We start from the raw sequence: 24,244 nt of genomic DNA, 5'->3' as shown, positions 1-24,244 counted from the left end.
AACAGATAAAGAAATTTATTTTTACCGTCAGGGAAGAAAATGTAGAATGGCCTTCAGCAACGGCTATAGAAGTGAATTTATATACAGTTATATAGTTATGAAAGAATTAACTTAGAATGATTGTCTAATTTGGAAATGTTAATTTGTCCATATTATTGTTGAGCATTCTTGCAGAAATATGTATTTAAAAATAAAATTAAATAGAACTTGTGAGAGAACGAAGGAAGAAGATAAGTTATGAGTGAATATACACATACACGAACCAGCTGGGTATGGATATCAACTTAACTGCGGAGAGTTAGCGGTCTCGGTGGGTTAGTTTTCAGCGATTATCCACTCTCCCCTCCCCTTTTACAAACATAAAACCGAACTCGAACATATTTGACAGCAGCGTATTATTTTATACAGGTGCGATTTATTCAGCCTGAGGATTATCTGTCCATAATTTATTCTTTAATTTACTGAATATTTGATTCACAAAATTACGCGCCATAAATAGCTATAAGACATTGATTCGTGAAAATACCACGCAACGGGTTGTAAAATGGTGTAGTTGATGCAGGTGTTCGTAGTGGATGGAACGGTGCTGTGTGGTTTAGAGGTGCCTTTTCGCGATGAGTCATCAAGTCCTGGGAGGTGTCTTATAATAATAAAAGCGGATACAACCCGACGCAATTTCTTGGCATATCATTTCTCCGAGTGTACTCGAAAGCATGTAAAAATTACGGATTATTTGATTAAACAATGTATAAGAATATACAGTAAGAAGCATGATATTCATAATATCCGTATTTTTCAATTATTCGTGCATCATTTTGCCACTCCGGATAACCGACAGCACAATACTTACATGCACATCCAGTCCGCGTATTTAAACAATTCGTGGAGTTTGTGACGTTGCCACTCCTAGTTAACCTGTCTCCTGGTGGAAAGCCGATAATTAAAAAGTTTCTCTTTTTTTTTTTTTTTTGATAAAAAATTCACATGTACATTCGAAGAAAAAAATGTATTTGAATTTTTTGTATTTTTATTTATTTGTTTCTTTATTTTTTGGTTAATTCAAAAATAGTATTCTACCGCGAATTCTTTTCAGTTAATACAAAATCTATAGCATAATTATTTTAAAAATACGAGATATTTCATATTTTATTTATTATAAAAACAGAGTTCCCACGAACATATTTTAAAGGCAAATACGTTTCAAACCAAAATAGCGATAGCTAGCAAGCTACCACTATTTTCAGAGTTGTTGCATGTGTGCAGTCTTTCCACTCTAAACGGTTTTGAAATGATTAATAACAGAGTTCAAGTGTTTTTTGGTACACAAAATGCGAGGTCACTGACTTGTGCGCAACGATAATTTAGGCAAATCTGTCAACTAATGCACCTGTTTATATCAAGCAACAGTATAATCAATTTCAAGAAATGAGTAATGTTGAGAACGCAAATCTACAGAGCGCAAGAAAATATCTCAAGAAATTGTTGAGTTTCATAAGTCACTTTTACAAGGTCGGAAGAAGTCGACTACCGTTGCAAGTTTGCAGTTGGCTTGTAAATAGTGGGCAGCGTTTTCTAAAATTATTGCATAATTATAGGACCAAAATCGTTTATCATATCATTCAAAGTGGCAAGACAAGTCCGTTCTGAATTAATTCGACACGATCTTATGTGAAAATATGTCAACAGAGCCGTGGCGTATGTTCTGACGAAGCAACAATTTCAGTGGAGGATAACAGCACAATTTTTGCATTTCGAGATGCTCGATTTTCGATTCTATAATTTTTTTAAGAGAGAAACTAATAAGTACCACATATATTTAAATATACTAAAAAAAAATGCACTTCCACAGCTTGAGAAATTGTCTGATATCACTTGTCATCGGACTGTGCACGCTCCCGCATTTCGGAAAACAATTAAGATGAACTTTGAATAACCATTTCTCGAAAAGGTGGTTTAGTAGAAAAGCATCAAATTTACTTGAATCGCGACCTTAGTTTTCACAATATTTTCTATGAAATTAAGTGAGGTATTATGCATAAAGTGTACACGTTAGAAAAGACTTCACTACAAGAATTAAAAACTAATTAAAGAGCCCTGCAGTTGGAGTTACTGCCAGAGGTGTTGGAGCACACATGGCCTAAACTGTTTTAGGTCGGATGCCTGCTGAGATAAACAGGGAGCTCAAACCGAACTTGTTCACTCTCCTCCCCTCTTTAACTCCAAACTGGAGACATTATTGTTTATCTTACTATTCGACAAACATCTTCAGTGGGCACCTTGCTCTGTATGTTTTTAATCATGTATGATTGGTTTCAAGATCAATTAAACACTTCTTCTTTAGCCTCTTCCCATCCAGTGCTGAAAATAGGCCTTCCCTCTTAACTTTCTATTTTTGTCTGTCTTTAGCCAATATTCACCATCTCATGTCAAACCTTTGTAGATCATCCCTCCATCCGATGTGATAACACTGCCCCGCTTATTGGAGGTCAGGAGTGGCTTTCCCCTGAATATATTAATATTCAAGGGAAAAAATATCAAACTGTATTATGAAATTCGAAATTTTAATATTAAAACAATGATATCCTATTATCCCTTAAGTTGTGCTTCTCGAGAAAATAAACTTTCCTTCCTACAGTACCTATGAGACGTTCCAGCAGTTTGACTTTTAACCTTTCGGTGAGATGAAGTGATCTTTTCTGAATCCGGTCTGAAATATCTGTGGCTGTTTTGCTCGATTTCAGGGAAGTAAAACTGGCCCGTTCCAGGAAGAAAAATTCTGTCCTTTACCTGCCAACTTGGCCTAGTTTGAAAGAGACCCAGCAAAGTTCCTTTGGTTAAGACATTTAAATCCAGCTCTCCTTCAAACATATCATGGAGACGTCCTTAAAATAACATTTTTTAGATAAAAATCGATTTTTATCGGCATTCAGAGGTTTGAATTATATGATTTGGCAGCAATAAATAAGACAAGGCCAGAAAAAAAAAGTAAGTGACCGGACAAACATAAAATGCACTTCGATAATGTTTCGACTTTCAACGTGTAAACGTAAAGGTCTCTCTTGGGAGGAGTGTAAAATACGTGACACCTTAACCGCTAAGCTTCGCTCAAATGCTTTGCGAATCGGAAAAAATGAGATGTTTCTTTTTTTTTTTTACCGCCCAGCATCGAATACGAACTGCTTTACGGCGTACTTTTTATATGAATCCTATCCATGAATTGTTGTAAACCTATCGTATATTAGTGCAGTGAAACAAAAAAAAAATTCTGCTCTTAAGATCAAATATTTTTTTCAAGCTACTTCCGGTCCCCAATAAGCATGCTATGGTCTCACACCGAGCAATGAACTTCATCGCAAGATATTCTCGAACATGAAAGTTTTTGTCAATGCACTTTATAAATAAAAATGTGCATCGCGATTTCCCTTTAAACAAAATTGCAAGAGAAATTTTCCAATGAAAAATAATCAGAGCTGTTTACTTAAAAAAATGTAAAGGCGAAAAAAATGACAAGTCCCCTCTTGTAAAATTATTATTATTTGTTTTTTCCCTTTATTCCACCAGTTCATAATCTGCAGAATTAAATTATTTCTCTGAATTGCGTTGCTACTTCTAAACATCTCGGTAGATTTCTGAGACTCTCGGACTCGCAAAACATTACTACAGGAATTACTTCCGTTTTGCAGGTTAAAGCACGTTATTAAGATTTCTAGAGTTCTCAAGCATAACTTGGCATACTGCAACCACACAGGTATTAATTCTGTTGCATAACAACCCATTGAAAAGCAGAGGAACTTTTCTTTACTTACTAAAAAAAAAAAATTATTTTTTTAAATCTATTATGGCATGTGGTATTTTGACAGCTCAGATTGCAGGCAAATCGGCCAGAGAGGGCGTTGTGCAGAGATAGTGGATTAAGAAGGGTTGTGTTGAAGTAGGGCATCCTCCTGCGATGAGCCCTTGGAGATGTAACGTAGTAATAATAATATCTCATCCATGTAGTTAACGAATAAGACGTCGCTACATCACACAAGAAAATATTCAATTCATTTTCAATTAAAAAAAAAATGAGAAGGAAAACGAAATTATTGTCAGTCAGTTGAATAACTATTTGATATAGATGGCGTTTGCTTCAATAAAAATGAGTTCTCAGTAATAAGAGGTATTAAAATGGCGTTCATACTCTGACTGGTCAACAATTTCAAAAGGTCACTCAGCAATCTTTGTTCGTGTTCATTCTTATTAAATACAATGTTTAACATACAGTACCAAAACTTCTCACCGTCGGAAACATTTTTGTATTTTTTTTTTTTTAATTTCTGTCAGAATTTGAATTCAAAAACCAGCATAAAAGTATGATCTATTACCGTTTGAACCATCGGTAGAATGCCGTCTACCAATGACCAGCTGCCTGCCACGTTATTACCTCATTATTAAGCTTCACTAAACTTTACTCCCTTTCACTGTAAGGAATGCTTTTCTCCCTCAATTTCGAAAGTCCCCTCAGAGCAATAGATAGGCCATAATTCCGCTTTTACTACAATTATTGATGTCAAAAGATTTTTTTATTTATACATCCTGATTATAAATATCAGAACGATGTCATTGTCTGAAAATTTTATCGTAAAATTACAATGCTTATGAAGTGGCTCATCAGCAGGAGACTCCAATATTTTATTCATTTTTATGTTGCTTTTAATCCCTAGTACAACCTTTTTGTCGAAGATGCACTGCAGGCATCAACCAATTTTATAAATTTATCAGCAGATTTACAAATTTCCTTCGAGTAAGAAGGTGGTTTAGTACTTAATAATTCTTGCGTTGTTCAGCTGATTCTTAGTTGAAGAGAAAAAAAAACCCGGCATGTCACGGAGCAACGTGCCATGAAAATAAGAATTTTTTTTCAAAAGATATATTTCGGTGATTACACCACATTTTTTTGTTATTCAGTTATATAAAACACTGAAATAATAGTTCCCGACAAGTTTCGTAAATCGTAGGATTTACATCTTCAGGGGGTAAATAGTATAACTTAAAGTTTAAACAAGAGAATTAATAAATACAAATCATAACCGTCTGGCTATTCATAAAACTCAAATAACAGAATGCAGATATATAACGTTATTGACGTTGAACAATACTGGACGATGACACGTGTTCTTGTTCTCGTTCATACAGTCCGAGCTCAGATTGAGGTAGATTTTTTATTAGAGCTGAGCTCGGACTGTATGAACGAGAACACGTGACACCGTCCAGTATTGTTCAACGTCAATAACGTTATATATCTGCATTCTGTTATTTGAGTTTTATGAATAGCCAGACGGTTATGATTTGTATTTATTAATTCTCTTGTTTAAACTTTAAGTTATACTATTTACCCCCTGAAGATGTAAATCCTACGATTTACGAAACTTGTCGGGAACTATTATTTCAGTGTTTTATATAACTGAATAATAATAAAAAAAATGTGGTGTAATCACCGAAATATATCTTTTGAACCAATTAGCCACAGAAGTCTACGCCTGCAAGAATTTTTTTTATTTTTTTATATGGAGTAATGATAGATCATTACTTTACAGCAGTGTTTCTCAAACTTAAGATATCCGCGTACCCCTTCTTAAATTTTCATTATTACCAAGTACCCCCTAATTAATTAATTTAAAAATAAATTCATTAAATTAAAAATAAATTCATTAAATAATTAAAAATAAATTCATTAAATAATTAAAAATAAATTCATTAAATAATTAAAAATAAATTAATTAAAATTAATAAATTAATTTCAAATATTAATTAAAATTAAATATCTATTTTATTTGAATTTATATGTTCATGTAAACAAAAAATATGATTTAATTTTAAATTTTGGTTCTCTAGAGATGTCAGACGACACACTCTCATCAATTTCATTTGATCCAGATGCAATATCAACGTTTTCTTGTTGCTTACAGCTACTTGTATTTGCTATATTGCTCTCTTTTGGGGGTTTTATAAATCCAATCTTTAACCAATGATTCATGGGTAAGAATTTGAAAATTAAAAAAAAAAAAATACTGTATTTACTCGAATATAACTCTAAATTTTTTCCCAAAATTAAAGCTAAAAAATCGTGTTGCGAGATACGTGCGGGAATTTTCGGAAACTAAAGTTTTCAGGAAAAAACTGAAAATGAAAGTGCGACTTACCAAGAAGCACCTACTCGCTATCACTACTTTTGGCATCGAGAACAGTTTCTTTGTGTGCATCGTCAAAGTCATCTACCCAAATAGCGTCATCTTCTTTCCCATTATTTCAAGCAAAAATTACCAGTAATTTACAAGACTTGAGATACGTAGAGCAGCGAAGAACTGCATATGATTGGTGTGGTATTAACAGAAGATCCCGCGAACCGAAGACAAATTAGCATTTCAACAGTTGAGTGGAAATGCTAATTCCCTTCAACCGAATTCCATAATATCTGAAACACATTCACTATATATTTCTTAGTTTTAACACGTTAACGACGGGGGTGGTGTCAAGCAAAACCATATGTTCCACCGACAACGTATGGTTTTGCTTGGTCTATACAGCAGTTTCTGTTGGAGAGGGGGTTATGATTCATTAGTTAGTGCCGTTTTATCCCGGTTGTCTCTAATTGCCCTGTTTGTTGAAAAATATAATGACTCCTTTAATTATGCATAGCCGAAAATTGCTACGTACCCCCCTAACGACCTTTCGCGTACCCCTGGGGGTACGCGTACCACACTTTGAGAAACACTGCTTTACAGTATCATTCCGTAAATACGGGGAAAGAAATGTCAGCAGGATAATGTCATTTTATTTTATATGAATAATCCAATCAGTAACCTAACCAAATCACTTTATTTTCGAAATTGTCCATGTTGAGGTATTCGAATTTACCTGTACACATGCTTCATGTTTTCAAGTAAATTAAAATGGTAATAAGCGGTTAAATTAATCATTTCCAGATTTTTTTTTTCTCCCTGCCGAGAAGCACTGAAACAAGGTCCAAGATTCTCATTATATACAAGAGCACGCATTCCTATTTTCTTTTCCTCCACAGTGTGTCAAGTCAATTAACATTTTTCTTGCTATCAGTGTATTTGCATGAGTGATTATAACTGCGGTAATTTGGCATGATCAGCCGAGTGAATAGCGTCTCTTCTCTTCGATCTGTGGATTCTCATCACACAATGGCGTGGATGTCTAAGGAGGTTGTTGGTGAATATCATCGCCCAGTGTGAGACCACACCCAGCTTACAGGACAATTGACGAAATTTGAAAAAAAAAAAAAAAACTATCATGTTTGGTCTCTAGAACCGATTATTTAATCCTTAACCCCCCCCCCCCCCATATTACTACGTGCTAGAATTTATATATCACAAGTAGGAGAGACTGCAAATTCTATAGCAAATCAATGCCATGTGCTGGCAGAAGTCAAGAGAAATATAATATTGTTGATATTCTTTTAGAAGAACTGGAGGTTGTAGTTATTGGGGAATACTTCACAGCGGAAGGCCGTTCCAAAAAATAGATGGAATGACAGATGAATGCGAGTGTAGCAGTTTGCAACTCTGCTGCGAAAAGACTTGCAAACTCCTGAAACATGACCACTTTTTACTGCATGAACTATCATCATTTGTCACTGACTACCATAAAATGTATAAATATAAATATACCAACTATGACATCTTGTGTGTTCATCCCTCCCCCCAAACAGCAGTTGGCTGGCTGTTTGTTACAGAAGAGAGAGAGAGAGAGAAGGAGGAGAGAACTAATGTCATTAGCTATGTCAAGTCTGTTAATTGCATGTGTTCTTCAGACATTTGTCTTGAAGGAGTAAAAATCAACAAACTCTTGGGGGGGGGGGAACCTGCCACTGTATGAGACAAGCTAAACTCACTTTCCTGACAAACTGCTGCAAACGTTTCTTGCCAACATGCACACGTAGATCCCTCCAACTACGCCAAGAAAGCGCATTACCTTTTTAATAAATTCCTTTTTTGGAAATATTCCTATTTTATAAACGTTATGCAGTCTTCTCGACATCCGATTCATAATTACTGCCTCCAATTACAAAAATTGGACAAAACAGTATTACTGTCTATTTTACCTATGTATACACCGTATACACAAAATGTATAAATAATAGGTGTGCATATCATCATATAATATCATCATTTATTATCTCAACAGTTGAATCCAGTGGAGTTTTATCCATTGTACTGCAGAAATGATTTTTTCTTGCCTAATTTTGCTGCTACTAAAACCGTCCAACTGAAACCCAAGTTGAAATGAGTAGAAAAATTTTAATAATTGTGTACCAAATTTCAGTAAATTTCAGCAGGTCATCGAAAATTATAATTTCGAATCGTTTTCAAAAACAAAGACCAATTACTTAAATATAAAGAGCCAATAGGCTTCATTTCGGCGATATAAACATTATTTAAATTCAGGGGATATTAAATCCCACATTGTTTTAAAACCGAATAAGAAACTCAAAGATTGGAATCAGAGAGTTTCATGCGAATCTTTGAATTTCTTATTCGGTTTTAAAACAATGTGGGATTTAATATCCCCTTATTTTAAATAATGTTTATATAGCAGAAATGAAGCCTATTGGCTCTTTATATTTAAGTAACTTAATGGGTGCACCTGTTTGACAACTCGTATAGCAGAGTATATAAGTTCTTTTCGCTATACCCATTGGTATTTATTTCGTATAGCTACTCACTGATGAAGCCTCAATGAAGGCTGAAACCGGTCTGGGTAGTGACCTTCCACTATAATGTAATAACAGCATACATTTCCTAGGAAATGTGTTTTTACATTATGGAAAATACCACGAATAGCGATCAGAACTTTACCACCTTTGCCGCGAGTTGCCCGAGATTGTACTACGTACTAGGACTACTTGCATTAGCTCACGCTAGTAATCCTAGTACGTATTTCATGCCGAATATAGTAAACTATATTCGGCATGAAACTCTCTGATTCCAATCTTTGAGTTTCTTATTCGGTTTTAAAACAATGTTTAATATCCCCTTAATAAATAAAGACCAATTACACCAGAAAACTGGAAGGTAAAAAAAGAATCTCTTCATCAATCTAATATTGGATCCAGACTCTAAAATTCAGCAGAATTATGCGCATGACCAAATAAAAATCGCTAGCAGTATACTAATATGACAGCAGACTAACAAAATATATATTTGGTCTACAACGATTTTTTATCGATCGATATAATAACTGATTGTTTATTGTCGATATATGTCGTATTTTCAGGGGACTTGTGTATACTTGTGACGGGCTTATATTATTTTCACATTTATAAAAATCCGAAAATAAGTAAATTATACGGAGGATTATGAAATGCAAATGCGCTTTTGATTTTTGTAACTACAAACGGTCAAACTTCACAACTCGCTGAATTTTAATAGTCATATAAATACTATACTGCTATTAAATTCTATCCATCCAGAGTGAGGTTGTTCCTATACATATGGAAAAGTTTTGTCGTTGCGAATGCTCTTCTGATTGAAATTAGCATCGCTGAACAAATTTCTCTCAAGATTTTCCAAATATAATAAAATCGCAAAAGAAAGCGGAACAAAACTAATCAACAGTGGCTTAAATATTTTCCCAAAACGTATCTAAATGATTTAATGATCATGTAGCTTAATTTTCTACTACTTAATAATGGATAGCAACCCAATGCTGTAATTAATGTCAGCTAACGTCAGAAATATAAGTTTTTTTTTTTTTTTTTATCACGCTATACTGAACTGCTCTAGTTTTTAAGCATCCATTATTATATCTTCTTTTAACTTCGTTTCACACTGAATCAATTAACGATAGAAATGTGGTGGGAGTGACCTGAAAGAGCTGATTGTCTTTTTTGTTTTTTCTAAGCAACGCGCGCGCGCGCGCGCACACACACACACACCACACACACACACACACACACACACACACAGGACAAATGACCAGTCCAATAAAAGAACTCATTAATGAGACTACTTCTTGCGTTCAGTGATGGCCTACATCATCTGACTAGAGCCATCTCCAACAAACTGTTTAGTACTCATCTGTTCCTTTTGATGGAATCATTAACATATAAAGGGTGAACGATTTCTGTTGTCTAAAAGGAAGTTAGAGCTTTTAAGGATCTCAGAAGCACGGATGATAATCCCCGAAATATGGCACTGTCCCGTTGAACGAGATAAGCAGAAACTTCAAAGAAATACATTATTTCAAGTCCTCGAGAAGCGTGAACATAATTCTTTAAAGTACAATTAGCTCTAGTGCTATTACCAGCGCAGTATTTCCATGCTATAATCTACGTATTCGATCTTGTATGATGCCAACAAGGATTGTTGGCATCATACAAGTCAGGTCGACAGTATTTCGGTAATTTCCGTCCGAGTCCCGCTTGTATCTGGTATTGAATCAATAAAGTGTTATTCTCATTCTACGTGAATGCGTTTCACTTGTCCTCGATTCATGAGAGCGTTATTTCTAACATTTCATCCATAATAGCGAGTTTTTGAATGTTGTGGTTAATGGTTTGCTGAATAGTGGTGCACAATAACCTCAGCTTTGAGATTCCTAGAACCGTTTTCATTGGAACTATGCTTCATTTAAGCTCTTATGTGAATGAACATTAGGAAGGTCATCCGACTTAAAAGATTAGCTCCAGATTATCGTCAATGAGGGAATTTGAAGTACACTAATAGAAATAAGACTGCCGAATAATTAAATTGACCTGCATATTTGAGGTTAAGGGGGAAAAAAATCTAAATATAGCGAAGTATCTGTTCACCATTTTGTTGGAGATTCTTCCATAATAATTCATTTTATTCATGTTCTGATCCGCACTCCTAATCACGCTTAACAGTTATGCCACGCTGAATGATGCAGGACTGTGCATTAATCCTATATTAGGTGCGCTTTATGTTTACCGTTATCAAATGGTGATCAGATGTTTGTTTAAAATTTAGCATGGCGGGACCACTGCATGTGCACGCGGAAAGCATGCCAAATGTGTATTAGTTTGCGGTTATATCAAGGTAGATATTGTTTGGGAAGTAACCTAGTGATATTCAGACCGAATATCATCCTGTATTACGCAATTTGCGACGAGCAAATCAAACTGTACTTATGTTATTCTTAATGCCATTTCAGGATGCTTAAGTAAACTTAATCTGCAACCGCGTGTAGCTGATTTTATTTACAGTTATGACCTTTGAATGTTATGTTAGCACTGCTAGTCCCCCTTTGTCATGCAGTATGAGCTCAAGGAGTAAATACAACTTTGCGATTTCTAGTTTATTTATTCGTGTGAGTTTTCCCCTGTTCCTCGACCGCCCCTCGGAACTGGTTGAGCCTTCCTAATGAGGGATTAAGTATGTACAGTATTTTTGACTGTAGTCTGTGTGTTCACGGGCCGGTTTGCCTGCTTGCGAGATGAAAAAACCCCAGATAAACTGGGGGGGGGGGGAACCCTGCTGTCCGCGCCCAAGACAGGATAACTTGGCTATGGCTGAGGAAGATCCTCAACCTCCACACGTTGTCGACGGGAATCGAATCTAGGACACTCCTTCCCCAGGCATATAGTTGCGATGCGCACAGCCACTAGGCTGACCGCGCAGACGCGATGTCTAGTAATGAGTGAGATAGAGGCAGCGGAGGCGGTAATGAGAAGCGTTTCGACTGCAGGGCTTAAATATGAATATATATAAATATGGGAGTGAAATTTTCTAATAACATACTAAAAAAGTAAGTTACCAAGCCACATATTTCTGGCACGAAAACTTACCTAAACCATTGAGCCCTTTACACTCGAACTAAAAAATCATGCAATTAGTAAAATAAGTAAAGAAAAAAAAAGCTACATATGAATGAATTCAAACTATTTTTACAGATTGTATGCATTCCAGAGAAGGAAACAGGATGTGAATGATATTTAACGTTTTGACTAAATGGATAAACAAATCTCAAATGGCTCTGTTCGGGAGAACCCAGGATCTAGCAAATTGATCAACAACCAAGCTCTACCAAAAACATCCACTTACTAGATTGTAAGTGGATCTCTCGCAAATCCATAATTTAAAACCCGGTGGAATCACTCATTTTGAAAAAAAAAAAAAAAAAAAAAAAAATCGCATCCTTTCATAGGAAATTTTCAAATTTTTCCAAGTCCAAAAGACAAGTGCGAATCCCGCAGCGCCTAGCAGCTAATGGCATCACGCAGTCGTATTAAGTTTGTGTCTTTTTATTATTATTTCTTTGCTTTTTTAAGTCATTCCCAAAGGATGAACCCATATCACCCACCTTTAGTGCTACTGATGAACAAAAGATTCGATAATTCGGAACCCTGCTATGCCGACCAAACAAGAGTGCCCGCAGTGTCACACTGGACAATGAAAAGTACCACCTAAAGGGAAAAAAAAAAAAAACATACCATAATGGGATCCGAAACCAGGCCTTGGAAGTGAAGACGCTGTTCTCTAGGTTAATAAGACTAGTTATGCATATATTTATTAATTCCCCCTTCCCTAAAAAAAATTGTCCATCTTGAGTTCTGAAATGATTACTTAAAAAAAGCACAGAAAATGGTCCTTTGTAAAATTTGAACACAAGGTCTTTACAACTAAAAGGTCACGTGCAATCTTCCAAAATTTGCCTCTAGGCATCGATTATCTAGCTGTATAGCCAGTTATAATGTCCTTGCAAGCTAGATAATTTCCAGTTCGATTAGGGAATTGAAAAACCCATTATCTTGCCACGGGAAGGTGAAAAAGAAGTTGGTCTCTACCTTGTCACCAGTCAATATTCCACATCGCAGACCTCATGTATTAGATGCTTCTGATGCATACTAACTTCGATGCCCTCAGCAAAACCTATGCGATATTTTAATCCACTAGTAAAAAAATAAATAAATAAAAAAAAATTAAAAATTCATATTAAACCAGTGTTTCCCAAACTGTGGTCCGCGGACCCCCAGGGGTCCGCGAATAATTCAAAAGGGGTCCGGGGATAGTTTATTTTCATTAAACTTTATCTTATCATGTTGTTCACACCTGGCCTAATTGATATGTTCATATTCTTCCGAAATCTCCATTTTTAACAGTATTGCATTGTCATAAATGACACATTTAGTTACTTAAGTATAAAGAGCTAATAAGCTTCATTTCGGCAATGAAAACATTACTTAAATTAAGGGGATATTAAATCCCACATAGTTTTAAAACCGAATAAGAAACTCAAAGATCGGAATCAGAGAGTTTCTTGCCGAATATAGTAAACTATAAAGTATCGGCGACACTAACGTTAGCCAATGCAAGTGATCCTAGTACGTAGTACAATACCGGGGCAACTCGTTGCAAAGGTGGGGGAAAGTTCAGATCGCTATTCTTAGGTATTTTCCATAATGTAAAAAAACATTTCCTAGGAAATGTATGCTGTTATTACATTATGGAGGGAGGTCACTACCCAGACCGGTTTCAGCCTTTTTTGAGACTTTATCAGTGAGTAGCTAGCATACAATAGCATACATTTCCTAGGAAATGTGTTTTTACATTATGGAAAATACCTAAGAATAGCGATCTGAACTCCCCCCCCCCCTCCACCTTTGCAACGAGTTGCCCCGGTATTGTACTACGTACTAGGATCACTTGCATTGGCTAACGCTAGTGTCGCCGATACTTTATAGTTTACTATATTCGGCAAGAAACTCTCTGATTCCGATCTTTGAGTTTCTTATTCGATTTTAAAACTATGTGGGATTTAATATCCCCTTAATTTAAGTAATGACACATTTAGTGTTGTAAAATTGTAATTTACTACTTCAGCTTTATATGTAAAATATAAAAAATTTCCATTTTGGATTTCATGAGGGCCGCGGTGAATTAATTCCTGAAACATATAATACACAATATTAGATATGCTGATAATACTATCTAATTGCAGACGGCAGAAACAAATTAATCAAATTACTGCACCTACTAATTGAAGACGGTAAAGATTTTGGCCTACATTTAAATGCAAGAAAGACCAAATTTATGAGAGTTACAAAAAAATAAGAGATCCGAACCAGAAATATTCATAAACAATATAAAATGTGAACCTACAGCCGAATACAAATATTTAGGTACCTACTTTACTGCAGGTGGAAAAACAAGATAAAGAAATAAAAATAAGAACCGCCATAGCTAAAGATGCCTTCTGGAAAAATAAAGATCCGCTCTGAAGTTCTGTGGGTATAAAGACAAAGAAAATGATAGGAACATTAGTTTGGCCAGTTTTCACATATGGAAGTGAGACTTGGATATTCAAAGAAGGAAGTAAGATAACAGACAGAGGCCTTTGAAATGTGGTGCTACAGAGGAGTTCTGAAAATCTCATGGACAGAGCACGTGACAAATGCAGAGGTACTCCAGAGAATGAAAACACAGAAATCTTTATTGCAGGAAATAACCCAGAGAAAGATGAGACTGGCAGGATATGTATTGAGGGGATCAGCAGGACAAAAGACACTAACAGTTTTAGAAGGAAAGATTATGGGAAAAGGAACAAGAGGTAAAAAAAGGGACACGATTTGATGATATAAGATCATGGACAGGATCATGTGACTATGCGGAAACAAAAAGAAGAGCTGCCAACAGAGAGGACTGGAAGGACATGGTGCTGCATCCTTGCATTGAAGATGCTACATGATGATACACAAATATTCAAGTTAGTGATTAAGTCTCTTTCTGTTTCCGATCTTCCATCCACATATGGTAATGCGTGGGTTAAATGTTGAGAATAGAAAGAGACCGATTTACTTCATTCTTTACCTTTCACTTTTTCCAATGATTTCATTTTTTTTTTCAGAAAAATATAAATGGATGCACTCAATTATTCCTTTTTAACTCAGCACATTCCCTGTCGTCGTGAAGAATGATATGTCAGATATTTAAGTTTTAAAAGCAGGAATAAAAGGCACCATACAATAGCAAAGGCAGAAATAAAATATATTTCAGGTATTTAACAGCTTCGATCCGCGCGGTTAGCCTAGTGGTTATGCGCTTCGCAACCATATTCCTGGGGAAGGAGTGTCCTATGTTTGATTCCCGTCGGTGAAGTGAGGAGCTGAAGGATCTTCCTCAGCCGTAGCCAAGTTAGCCAGTCTCGGGCGTGGGCAGTAGGGTTTTTTCCCCAGTTTATCCTGGGGGTTTTCATACCGCAAAGTAGGCTTATGTTTTTTGATACTTAATGTTTTTTTTTGTTTTTTTTACCTATATTGTACTTATATATTTTTAGTATTTTACTGATAAAGTATAAGAAAAATTGTTGAAATATTCTCCAACAAAAAAATTCTATTTTGCAAAAAGATTTTTTTAAAAAAAGTGAAGAAATAGTGCTACAAGCATAAACTGCAAAACACGTTGGAATACGTTAGAAAGCACAACCGACAGATTTTTAAAGATGTTAAAACCGTAATAATTGTTTTGCAAGAATTAAACCTCCCTTATTTATGAAAGAATGAGTATCCAAAAACTGCTGAAACTATTAAACTGTTTAAAACCCCTAAGACTTGCAGTTGAAGCACTAAGCAGCCATGAAGGAAATCTAACAAGAAGTTATTTTTAGATTCCTCTTTCGTAATTTGAGGGGGACGGGATCTGTTTTGAGTAAGAAGCTTTTGAAAAATATTAAACAGCAACTTTCTAAACGTAGAGATAAAGGTGAATAGCCTAAACTGTTTAAAAGATTAATGATGATTTTGAGTGTTATAGAAAATAACATCATGCGATCTCTGAAATCGATAATGAAACGAAATTTCAAAGAAATGTGCTTTTAGTAGAAGAATTTGAAACAGAAATGAATACGAATAAAGAAAGGGAAAATTATGAACTTGGATAATTAGTAGCGGATCCAAACACACCGCTAGCGAGAGAGGTATTCATTTCGACGGCAAAATCAAAACCAATTGAATCGACCAAGGTGATTTTATCGTTAAGAAGTGAAATGAATTTATGAGGCGACTGGAACCGAACCTAAAAATTCTGATGGACGTTGTTCTGATCATTAGGTCTACATCAACCCAAAATGAAAGATTTTTTTTCCTTTTAAGTTTATTTGAAATTAAACAAATGCTCCAGACTCCTACCGAGCGATTAACGAGCACAAAATGTTTAATTACAGAATTTCTAATTTCCGGTCAATAATATTTTAACATACAGTACTATCAAAACGAACTGTATGATAAGTCATACTTTTTACATATTTTATTTAATAATTTCTCCAATTCCAACTTAATACACTGTAATCAGTTACGTTTAGCAGGTGGAGTGTGGACGAACTGACACTGATGTCACAATTTGCAGATGCATATTTCTTTAGAATGCCTACTGTCTAGACAGTGAAGTCACTTCAGCCCGTGCAAACGGCGATGGATTTTTGTAGTCGCGCGGATTTAAACAATTAATTTAGTGCTCGCAATTGTACAGGTAAACGAAAAATGGACAACACCAACATGAGAAATATCATATTAGCGGTTTTAGTGCTAAACTCTAGAATTTCTTATAGGGTTTATGCTCAGAGTTTCGTCTTCTAGAACTTGGCACAATTTGTTTATAAAGTGCATATATATGCAGTATTCGAGTGACTGAAGGAGTAAGCATTATTTTATAAGTAATATTACTTTTAAAGAAATATTTAGCATGTACAAGATCTTTTAAACAAAGATATTGCCACTAAATTTAGGGTTATCAAATTTAAGAGTTCGGGGCTTGTGACTCTTACTATTGTGAGAGCAGGATACCACACACAATGAGTTTGAGAATTGGAAACTTACGCACAAATAATATTTTTCATACGCACAGGGGCCGGAAAAAATTAAAGGGCACATTGAATATTAACCCTTTTTGTTTATTAATCAAACAGTGTTATTTTAATAATAATAATTAAATTTTATTTTTCCCCAATATACTACTCATATGTACTGTTCGTTATTATAGCGTTTTAAGATTGCACTAAACACAAATATTTTTATTTAAGTGAAACTGGAATTTCATGTTCCCGAAGATTAAACAAAAAAATGTGGCGAATTTAGAAACCCTAATCTTTCCTAAAATACTTGGCATATGCATATCAGAAAGTGGGTGTGCTGCGCATTATAGGGCACTGACACAAATAGATGTGAAGTCAACAATCTCTATATACAAGTAGCTTGGTCGAGAAAATACTTCAAGCACATTTCTGCTCACGCCTGGATAAGGGATTAAAGAAGAATACGATCATTCTCCGTCAACTAGAACTTATTTTCAAAAGCGAGAAAACTTGCTACAAATTATATGTTTTTGTTTGCTCGTATATAATCATCATTACCAGCCATTTATGTCCATTCTTCCCCAAAGTCTCATATCAGTCTTCGTGTATATTAGGCACTAATGTCGATTAAAACGTCAGAAACAGCACACATTGATAATGGCTACTACGAGTATGCACTCTTAATTTTTATGATATAAACAGGGCAAGAGATATAGAAAATAATGTTAGGGGGTTATAACCAGTTCTCTCTCTCTCTCTCTCTCATTTTGACCCGAGGAATGATCAAGAGGGTTTCGTAGGTCCTGCCGGTACGCTTGTGATCCAGGTTTTATAACCGATTACCAGAAGAGTAATTCTGAAGAAGAATATTCTTCAGTCTTGAAAGAAACTTGTTATAAATGCGGTCGTCTAAGAAAGTTCAATTTCTTATATCCTGAGCAACTTACCTGTACTTGAATATGAGCAAATTCGACAGACAGATTTATTTCCTCGTCAAAGAATGGAATGGGGAGGATTAAGATTATTTTCTAACGGTGCCAATAATTGCAGAAGTGCGCATTAACCTTTTTCCTTATAGCACTGAGACGCAGTCGTGCATTCCAGAGGAGAACCCCCTCCCCTCCAACACACATACTAGTTACTCTTGTGTGTGTTGGGGGGAGGGGAGGGGAGAGATGTGGACGGAATTGAAGTAACAGGAAGTGGTAAGTATAGCTTGGGGGCAGCAAAACTACGTCGAATACTCGATCGGGTGTCACTAGTCTATATAGAAGGTCATTCTGGTAGCCGAGGACAGACTTTGAACTGATCAGCATTTCACAGTTCAGCTGCCCTACATAGGTGTAAACTTCTGTCTCGAGAGTAATTTGACGCACGTGGAATTTAAGAGAAGGTGAAACTTCTGAGGCCCCTCACATTTCTCATTTGTGCTTTAAAGCTCCATTTTCTTTCTAATCTAAACTATGTCCACACGGAAGAAAAGTAAATAGAAAAGATTTAGCAACATTGTTCTCGAGTACCAACTGCTGCAAACAAGTTTAAAAAAAAAAATCTCGAAATTTGTTTGAAGGGAGCTTATTACCAGCTTTTGGTCTGATGCCACTCGAGGAAGAGGATGCATCTTTTATATAAACAAGTTGACGACTCAAATATTAATTCTGCTTATGTGATAGTTAACACAGAAAACGATGTAATCCCACATGTTTAATGAGGATTGCTAATTCTTAGTTCTATTAAAAATACTGAAAATTAAAAAACGCGTGTAGTTTATTTTGAAAGAATGTTTCGATCTTTCTGTTTGAAAGATCCGTTCCAGTATACGAGACATGGAATTTTTATGTATAAAAAAAAAAAAAAATTTAAACCAGAAATTAATGTGGGGAAGCAGACGGACAGTATACCCATTCGAATAGCAAGAGAATCTGTATTACGAATCCTATAACTGGATTGTTGGGGCAGCTGATAAATGTAAGTGAAAGCATGGAGCTAAGAGGCCAGTGCAGGGAGATCATATTTATTTTAAAGCAAGTTTTTGGAATAAACAGTGTAGTTTTATTTGTCAACAGCCAGCACGATGCAAACATACGACAGGGTATACCAAGAACATTATATAAAGCTATGAGTATGGGCATCATTAATGAACAACAAATTACGATTAAACGTTGAACCCAGGTGAAGGAGGAGGGTTTGTCGTTACAAATACAATCCTTAAACAAGGGTCAAGGAAACGTGGTAGGATGGGCTACTGCATGGATTCAAACAAACGGATACATAATCCATTGTTCGCTGATGATTAGGTCAGAAGTGGCTGTGGCAACGGGTGCTTGAGCAGAAAACTTATCAAAGGATATGAAAGAGAAGAGAAGAATGGAATATAATGAATTCCATTCTCCGTCAAAATTGATTGGAAGAATTGTTGACATTGGAAATATTTCTTGATAAAGACGTATATATATATATATATATATATATACATACACACGTGAATATATTTTTAAACGCTAAACTATTCCTGAAAGCAAAAATGTAATCTTATTAGAATATTTAGTACGTTTCGTGGCGAAAAATTGCAGCTGTTTAGTCAACAGCTGCAAATTGACTAAACAAATTGCAGTTTTTCGGCTAGTTATTACTGGAAGCTGATAACCAGTTCTTTGCCTTATCTTGAAAACAGTCCTTAGTTTATTTCTCTCTTCTCTGCTATCAATGAAAGGGAATTGAGACAGCAGTACGAGTTGAACAGGTGCTTTGAATACTATGGCGGAGTTGCTGAAATTAGCATGTCGGCAGAGCACTAGAAGCAAAAGCAGTTAAAAAAAAAAAAAAGAACAGATAAAGAAAATATAAAAAGTAAAAAAGGAACCAATAATGGAGATTCGGCCATCGCGATCCCTTTAAGAATTGGGTTTGAGCTATAGAATACCAGCTTTAATGAAGTCCAGAGTAAATCGTCGTAGAATGAATCATGTTCATTGTACATGTATGGAATTCTCTCAGTAGGAGCTGCGCCTCGATTAGCCAGAAAACAGGATATTCCATACTGGAAATAAACGCTCCATATTATTCCATTATTTAAGGTGACAGCCTCAAAGATGGCGGTGATATTTCTTCCCACTCCACGATGAATATCTTAACAGACACCCAACATAACAGAATTAAATCAAACTCGTGTGAACGAAACATAACATTTATTAAGTCAAAAAATAAATAAATAAATAAATCACCGATTACAGAATCACACGAATTTTGGTCTCTCATACGTATTCAGTATTCTTGTGAATATGGATTCCTCGAATATGAACACGTTCGATTTTTTTTTTTTTTTTTTGAGTCGCGATAATTGAAATTTAAGGGGGGGGGGGGGGTTTGAGCTCGATCTCTTATTGTATTTACAAGTAACCGGTATTGTTCATTAACGATACAGTTTCATGTAGCAACTTCAAAAATCAAACCTGAAACGGAACCCAATCAGAATCTGCACCACCTAGAAACCGAATTCATGCAATGCCGAAGAGGATACACGGGTTAGTAGCAAATCAAACCAGGTTTTGAACAAACGGAGAAAAGACGAAAAATTCAGCGTCGAATCATGACTTCCAATACCAACGCAGCTAATTTTTGAGTATTTATTTTTGGTGGCATTTCAGATGAGAAATTCATTTTAAAGGAAATATTTCCCATCATCGGGGAGTCAACACGCCAATTAATTCCAGCATTTGCGTTCAAGTGCATAGCTTAAATGACAATCGATACAAAAGAAAATAACCATAGCCTAAAGAAGTGTACGGAAAGGAAATGTCGTGTATTTTAAGACATTTAAAATTAGATTAATATCAACCTGTCAAATTATTTTTTCTTTTGTGAAGTGCAAGCCTGGAATATCCCAAATGAAAGATCAAATAGATGAATAGGAGATCTTTAATATTAATATACCTATGCTCAGGTTATGGCAACATCATAAAAAAAAATGAAGGCAGTTCGAGAAAACAGGAAAGGAAACTTCCGATTCAGAAGGTTTGGTCTTCACTTAATTACATCCGCCTGCTGATTGTGTTAAAGCTCAAGTTGTAGCGCAGAGAAAAAGTGAAACTCCTAAAACCCTTAATTCTGGCATTAACAGTACCGTCGACAGGGTGTAGCATGGAGGCAGCCTGCCTCACGGCGCGGCTTAATAAGGGCGCTCGTTCAGCCATATTGCGGTAGATGCCGTCGCTACGCTAACAATTCCGCTAAAAGTGTGGAAAGACGTTTTTCCAAGCTTAAACTGATTAGAATTATTTGCGAACAGCAATGACCCAAGAAAGATTGGTTGGTCTAGCAACTATATCGATAGAGGCGGACATAGCTTATAATTGCTGCAAATTACATTACATCATTACCAATTCTCTACATTATCGACACCGAGAATATCTGTAATTTTTCTGAGCACTTGGTAGTACAGGTAGAAATCTGAGCTTGACTGTAATTGGAAAACAAGGAACTGAAATTATATCTTTGCATATACGAGTATTTCTTTATCGGATTATCTCTTGACACCGCTTCTGTGCTATGGTATGCTAACAAAAACTCACTTCACAGAAGCTTTGCCGTATTAGGAAATCACTCTTGAAATTATTAATAGCGTGCAACAGATTTATAAATTCAATTTTTTCAATAACTTTTTAAAAATTTGTTTGTATGGCAAGTTAATGACTGACATTTTCACAATTTGGGGGAACCTGAAAAATTGTGTTTTCAGACACCTCGCTACCTATCACACTCCCCTTTATTTTAGCGGCTTTAAATGTCATTTCACGAGAGCTTACCCCTCAAATCTCCAAGAATTAGAGGGTAAAACCGACTCGCCTATTCCCTTTAAGGGAATAAAAGGCGTTAGTTTTATTTATTTACGACAGAATAAAATATCTCGTCAAGTTATTTCTAAAAACGTTTCTCGCGAAATTTTATTACCTCATAACAAGAGTTCCGTATGTTGCACACAAAGTGGTGGGGCGGGCAACAAACTTCCTACTGAACGAAACAGTTAAGCTGTTTTTAAACATAAGAGCTTAATTATAAACATGCCATAAATATTAAAAGAATAATTATGTATGAATAACAGATTACTTGTATATAAGATAGAGCGAGGAAAAAAAGCAGCTTTTAATCATAAATCGTATTTTGGTCTGAATTAAAACAGTTATCTGCCGAGTGGGGAATCTCTCTCTCATATAAAATCTTTGTTACATCCGTCGCGAAATTCAGCTCGGCACCCGACTAAATATATCTCGATGCCTCGTATGATGTCATTATTTTATTCACTTTAATGGTAAACTAATCAATCACAAACTAAAATAAAAATCAATTATGTTTAACACCATTGCAGGCTTCACGATTTATGTTAAACAGAAAGTTGAGAGAAAGGTTGAATTTGAATTTTGTAGAAGTTAGGTATTGTAACATTATGTGTTGTCAAAAACAGGTCATTAAAAAAATGCCAACTGCTAAAAGCTAGAAAAACTGAAGGGGATTAATGACTGTTTTTGAGAAGCCTATTTTCTAAAATTCTGTTTTATGAAATCGCTTCTACTTTATTCCTACGCGAACTTGAATAACACTCAAAATCTCTTCACTGGCATACTGTCTCGAACTTTCCTCCGATAAAACTGGCTTGGTAGCGATTGCGCAAATGCTGAAACATTGTTTGGCTTTCAATTCCCTATTCGCTCTACTGGATTTGCGTAATAGCAAACGCGGACAATAAGCTTGTTTTAGAAGAAAACTGGAATGGAGAAAGTGAATTATTTCGTAGCTACTCTTGTTTGACAGGATTGCATGCCAGGCCGGAATCAAGTAATTTGCAAATGTTTAGAGAATAACAACAAGAAATAAATTTTCATTTATTTCTTCTTGTTATTGTTTTCGTACATCCTCGCGTTATGCAAGCGATAAGTGTAAACGACAGCAACCAGAATATCGTCTAAGTTTTCAATGCCTGCTGAACAAATATTAGTGTTGTACGTATCAGAAGTGAATTGCTCAGGCATACAAATGTCTTTTCGTGAAAGTTCAGTAAGCAAACAATTTCTTTCCTTGCCACCCCCTCCCAAAATTTGTATTTTGCAAGTTGGTACTCTACACAAAACTTAAGTTTTAAAATTTCTTAGTTTTCACTTTTCGCACTATTTTCGATTTTACTCTTTTAGGGCTCAAACCATTCTAAAAAAATCCTTAAAAAATAATAATGATACCTTTTATATTCTGATTCGGTAACGAAAGGTCTTGTGACCTTTCGTTTCTGAGTGATCACCCTCTTCTGATAGCACCAAGTAATCTTTACAAGGCTTTGCTCGCACATTTGGCGTGGTGCACTCAGTGTTACATGGTTGGGCAAATTTGAGGTTTATACAGTGTTAGCAGTTGTATAGGTGAAAGACAGTACCTTGAGTGAAAAGTTCTTTGACAGCTGAAGAAATATGACTGAGATGTGTTTGCGCCAGAAAAAGCTGAAGGTGTAGGACAGCCCATGAGAGATCTGATCCTGTGTGGATATCTGGATGCTGTCGAAAGTAAAGTAAGGTAACGTTGAGCTTTTTCTTGTGAAAAATGTAGACAGAACTGCATTTAAGAAGATCACCAAGTTACCTTCATCCCATTGAAGAAAAGCAAGGAGATCAAAATTTGAAGCATTTTATGGAAAATCTTGAGGCTAATGATTGGACACTACAAGGTTCGTCAGAAAAGAAGACCCAGGAAAACTATGGAAAGGATTTGAAGTGAATGAGAGCACGTAATTTATGTACAGGAAGAAAGCACATCGTTGTGGGAGACTTCTGCAGGTGAAGAAATCTGAGAAGAGGAAATGATCTATCAATCATTATATGCAGAGAGGAAGGTGGCGATCCAGTTACAAAGAGTAGAAGGCAAACCACAGGATGGTAGTTTGATGAGCAAGCCTCTGTTCCAAACCCTATCAAATGCAACAGAAATGGAGTGAGCAACCACATTGCTCACGCCATTTCTCTGAAGAATGTGACGCTGAAGTTTTCTTTTCACGCCATTTGTGATATGCAGAATCTTTCTCATGGACTGCCTCATTACACTACTTAGAGAACCAAGGCTTGGATAGTGGTAGGAAATTCTGGGTAGAATAATGGATGAAGGCCTTCATTCTGGTGTGAATTATATGTTATTCTATCTGTCTGGATTAGAATTAAATCAGTAATCGGACCGTATCTTGAAACTATCATCATTCAAGAATATTTCTAAGAGACATGTTGACAATTAAAACTAACTTTATGTCAGTAACACTTTAAAATTATTAGGTTTATTCGCTTTACTGCATTTAAAAAAAAAAAAACGTACATGACACCTATTATAGTAAAATACTTTCTGTATGTGCTTTATTTTCTTATGAACAGATTTTCCGTGATTGAAACGAACTTATTCC

General features: G+C 35.6%; 1 protein-coding gene across 2 annotated transcripts in view; it reads right to left on the bottom strand.

Annotated features, from left to right (window-relative positions):
* LOC150101221 (epidermal growth factor receptor kinase substrate 8-like) overlaps positions 1-24,244 on the bottom strand; it is a 218,423-nt gene that overhangs the window by 177,675 nt on the left and 16,504 nt on the right. The window contains exon 1 of one of the 2 annotated variants that reach the window (XM_090401590.1): positions 17,763-17,946. The exons of the other annotated variant lie outside the window; for it this stretch is intronic. The gene's annotated coding sequence lies outside the window, so the exon portion shown is untranslated. Of the gene's footprint in view, positions 1-17,762; positions 17,947-24,244 lie in introns of those variants that run through there. 2 annotated transcript variants of the gene reach the window in all.

The sequence above is a fragment of the Typopeltis vanoorti genome, chromosome 12 (genome assembly GCF_054136105.1).
Source record: "Typopeltis vanoorti isolate ZY-2024b chromosome 12, IOZ_Tvanoo_1.0, whole genome shotgun sequence".
Taxonomy (NCBI): domain Eukaryota; kingdom Metazoa; phylum Arthropoda; class Arachnida; order Uropygi; family Thelyphonidae; genus Typopeltis; species Typopeltis vanoorti.
This window is presented reverse-complemented; position numbering and strand designations above follow the sequence as displayed.